The following is a 5,040-nucleotide window of genomic DNA, read 5'->3' as shown; positions in this document are numbered from 1 at the left end:
AAGGGAATATCCCACAAAACTACAATCAAGACGAAAATATTATATAGATGATTAAAGATGATTCATTTTTTGTATAGTTGTTTAATCAATTTTGTTCATTGTCATAATTTGTAACATTTTTATGTTTATTATAGCGACAATAAAGGAGAACAAAGATATTGATCAAATGAATATGAAACAAAGATTTAATCAAGGACAAAATATAATATCAGGTACGTATAATTTGTCCACTTGATTTCCTTATTATTTAACGTTTTTATTCATTTTCACAATTCAAAATAATTTATATGTTTAATTTAGAGACAAATAAAGGTAACAAAGACAATGATGAGGTGCAAAGTTACAAATATGAAGGTAATGGCATATCATATATTTATAACTTGTCTTCTTGTTTATCTTATTATCCTTCAAATTTTCGTGCTTGTAACTACCATAACGTTGTATATTTTTATCATAGGAACAAATAAAAAGAACAAAATTAAAAATGAAAATAATGTTAAAGGTGTGTGTGTGTGTCTGTGTGTGTGTGTGTGTGTGTGTGTGTTTATTTTTAAAGGTTGCATTACCAATGTTTTTATTTTGGTAATTTTGTATGAATATATATTATATTACATAATTTGATAATAAGAAGTACTACTGGTATTTGATTGAAGGTTTAATATGTTTACTCTAGGTTCTATCAAGAAGATAAAATAAATTATTGTTTCATTTATAAATAGTGGAAAAACCACTCAAGGTAATTGTATTATTTCAACAATTTGTTTTAGTAATTTTTGTAACATGAATAAAATGTTTCTCTAGATTATCTATCATTATGTTGTAGCCAAAATAACTGAAAAGCAATTAGTTATTTTTTAACTAAAGGAGATTTTTTATCATATCATCGATGATGAAGTAACAAACAAAGGGCATATTTAGAAAATGGGCACTGATGCAAATTACTTAATGGAGAAAAAGTTATTTTAGATTCATCGACATGCAAAAAGAAATTTTGAAATGTGTTTCAAAAATGAATCTCTTAACATTGCAATTTGGACGACAAATTTGAACAAAGCACAAAAAGAGTTCTAAAAAAGTTCGTTTAAGAAACATTACAAGATAAAATCATGTTTATTTGGACTTATTTAGACTGTAAAGAACAAAAGGGACATAAGGTCATTGACAATCCATCCAAATTTATACACACTAAGTTATTAAAAAAAGTGTGGTAAATGTATACCCAATACAATGCAACCCATACTATTATAGTAGATTCTTCACTTGAGAGAGTGAAAGAGAATCCCCAAGAAAAAGTGATTCTTTCCCCTGCATTCATTGGAACAAATCAAGACGATAATTGGTTGATCGATGAGCTATGGAGAATTATTACTTTTATTTCACAACACTAATATAAGAATTGTTGATTTGGTTTGTCATTACTAAAAATAAAATATTTTTATTTTCTTTATTTTTGGTGAGATATTGCATGGATAACAATTATTGATTTCAATGGCCATTTAATGTTTTCATATCAAAATTTCCCACGCTATAGAAAATTTTACAATGGATTACATTGTATGTAAAAATTAATAGATAACTAATCTATTTGTTTGAATTAGATCATTACAGTTACTTTTTTCAATTGTGGTTTAAGTTATCATTATACCTCTTAGAAATTAATAATGTGAAGGATGGTCCATTGCATTCTTATAGCCTTTTTTATTCCATATAAGTTGAAAAACTATATTAGGTTGCATTATGTTGGGCGCAACCCAACTTCGCCTAGATTTTGGCAAAGACTTAGCATTTCATGGGGTAGAGTGCACAACAGAGCGTGAAGTGGAACAATGGAGTGCATTTTGAGGAATTAAATATACTGTACGGTGTCATAAGGGATTCGGGGTGGATTGAAGCCCCTCCTTTTTGTAAAAGTGCACGATTTTGTAAGGGATCAAATGTTTTTGGGGCCATAATTGCTTGTTTTAAGGAGTCCATGGTATTTGGACCATGGCATTTTGATGATGTAACCCTATAATGTAATAGTATATATAGGGTAGAATAATAAGAAGAGAAAATATTGGAATTAATCATTGTTATGGATGAATTATTGTGATCTATAATTTGGTAACAAAGGAGACACTCTACAACTGAGTGCACGGAGGCCTGGAGAAGAGCCTGCAGTTGAGTGCGCAAACAACCTGCATCTTAGTGTGTAGGCCAAGAACTGTTTGGTTTTCAAAGATTCATTATATTAAGCAACAGTTCTTGTGGACGTAGCCATACACTGAGGTGAACCACGTTACATTGGTGATTTTATGTGTATATTTGGTTATTATCCGTTATAGAGTAGCAGTTATTACAGTTTCATTTACTTCAGCACAGTGACAGTTTATGGTTTTATATTTCATGTTTAAGTGATTAATATAATGCGGTGAAGTGATTTATAAACACTAAGAATAAGTTAAAATAATAATACCACATCTCCTAATCCTTCAAGGCTAGAAAAACCTAGTTCTGCATCCTCCCATAGTCACTTTGGGTGAGACTACAATCTTCATGCAGGTCGTTGTCGAAAGGGCTAGTGATCAAGGGTTTTGTTGGTGCGTAGTATAGATTGAATCTTGGTCAACCAAAATCGAGTCAATAAATGGTTATGTTGACAGCATGGGGATCTATTTGAGGGATACGCGGATGCGTTACCCATCGATGAAGGAGATTCAAGACTAGATAAACTTGAAAGAGCAAGAATTTGTGGATCAAGAAAACAGAAACTGTCGTCTGACATCTGAAGCTTGTTTATAGAAGTATATTTTTATAGATCAATAAGGAATTTTCTTCTATTATTCTCATGTTCAGTTGTACGAGTGGATATCAAGGTTGACCGAAAGGAAGAACTGTTTTAAGGGTGAAGAAGCTACAGTGTGAACTCGTGAACTGATAGAACGACTGAATAGCATTGACAATAGGATTTCAAGGGCTATCCGATAGGTCCCTATAATACTAGTGATTACCCCATTACTATTGTAGTTGTATCACTTATTAATATTGTTGTGCCCCTATTGTCCCCATATTTTATTACTGTGCCCCATAGAATCCCTCTATTGTTATTTTTGTGGCTTTATATTATTATTTTTAGGTCGGCTGGGTTATATTGTGGCTCCTTAGACTCTTGTATATAGAAAGGAGGTTTTGTCATTTGAATCATCCAAGAATTTCTCATTTATGTAATCTAAAGGAGGTTGCCCCTTCGAAGAGGCTGAATTCTAAGGCATTGATCTATCTTTTCTATCTTTTTCTTGAGTTGGTTTCATAACATTTGGTATCAGAGCTTTGAATTCTAGGGTTTCACTGCTCCAAACAGGTCATCGTGGCATTTTCGCTATAATTTTTTTTCTACGATGTTTTAGAAGCTAAAAAAAACCCATTTGAGAAGAAATCATGCTGAATCTGGGGTCCGAATGTTGAAATTTTCGCTCTATATTTGTGGAGATATGATCTGAGGAAGTTGGTCTTTTTGAAAACTCCTGAATTACATTCCAAACAGGTGACCTGGGTAAAATTGTCATAACTTTCTTTATGAGCATTGGATTGAAATTTTGTAAGAAGGTACAGAAAGAGGACAGACTATAGTTTTTTGTATATATTTTTCAGAGCCAAAAGTCCAAACAGTGACTTGTGGCACGTCGTACAAGTTCGCTCTACTGAACTAGTCTATAATCAGGTCACTGTGGGAGATTGTGCATAATTATTTCTTGGAGAATCCAATTTGGATCAGACTGGTGGCATTGGAAAGAAGATGTAGAGGGCTACTACAGATCGTAATTTCAGAACTGGATGATCTGAAATTACAGAGATACATCAGATTCAATATCAGGCTCCTACAAAGTGAAAAAAGGTGTGTAGTTTTTTTTAAATTTTTGCATAAGCTTGGTTTGAAAAATTAGTTTGAAGGAATTCAAAGGGAATAGTAAAACATTATTATCGGTAATTGATGCCCTGAGGAAAGAAAATGCAAACACCTAGTGGGAAACCTGAAAGCTCTAGCATGACTCACGAAGAAGATGAAGAAATGCAACATGATATATCAAAATTACGAGACCAAGTGAAACAAGTGTCACTTGCACAAAAAGGAATAGAATCTAAGATGGATGGCTTCAAGAAAGATGTAGAAGCTAATATGGATGGTTTAAAGAAAGGCGTAGAAGCTAAGAGGGATTGTTTAAGAAAGGCGTAGAAGCTAAGATGAATGACGTGGAAGCTAAGATGGACGATTTGAAGATAGATTTGAAGACAGACATGGAAGAATTGAAGATAAATCTGAATTAGTTGCTACAAGAAATGGTCACTAATGGTGAAAGGGTAGTAAAGGAAACTCATGAATAGAAAAAAACAAATGTTAATCATGATTCCATAGACTCTAATGTTGGATCGAAGACCCACCATATTCCAAAAATCTATGTGAGGAAGTTTGATGGCAAGGATCCCGCAACATGGATTTTACAGATGGAGCAATTTTCGTTCTCAATAATGTGCAAAATACACAAAAGGTACGTATTGAAAATTTATATTTGGAACCACATTACTTTGTATGGTATCAATGGCTTTTCTCTCGTAAACAAATTATCACTTGGGCAATTTTTATAGAAGAATTGACAGCACATTATGAGGATACAAAAAGCAACACTTTTTTTAGCCAATTGATAAGTCTCAAACAAAAGGTTTCAATAATGGAGCACATTGAGGAGTTCCAAAAATTGAACATAAGGGTAAAAAATATTCTAGAGGAGCATAGGATTGATGTGTTCATAGGGAATTTAAAGGATAATATCCAACATGATGTTTGCCTTTGGGAACCTGATTCATTAGAGAAGGCATTCAGGTTAGCAAGAAAAATGGAAACCAAAATTATGGCAACCAAGAAGCATACCAGTCAGAACTATAAAGATGGAAGTGTTGTTACCCCTAGCCTTCCACAACCTATAAGGTTGACACCACAACAATTGGAAGAAAAAAGAGCAAAAGGGCTTTGTTACAGTTGTGATAGCAAATACACTAAAGGTC

Source organism: Pinus tabuliformis, chromosome J (genome assembly GCF_031772625.1).
Source record: "Pinus tabuliformis cultivar Carrire ecotype Pingquan chromosome J, CPIR1, whole genome shotgun sequence".
Taxonomy (NCBI): domain Eukaryota; kingdom Viridiplantae; phylum Streptophyta; class Pinopsida; order Pinales; family Pinaceae; genus Pinus; species Pinus tabuliformis.
Note: the sequence above shows the minus strand (reverse complement) of the source record.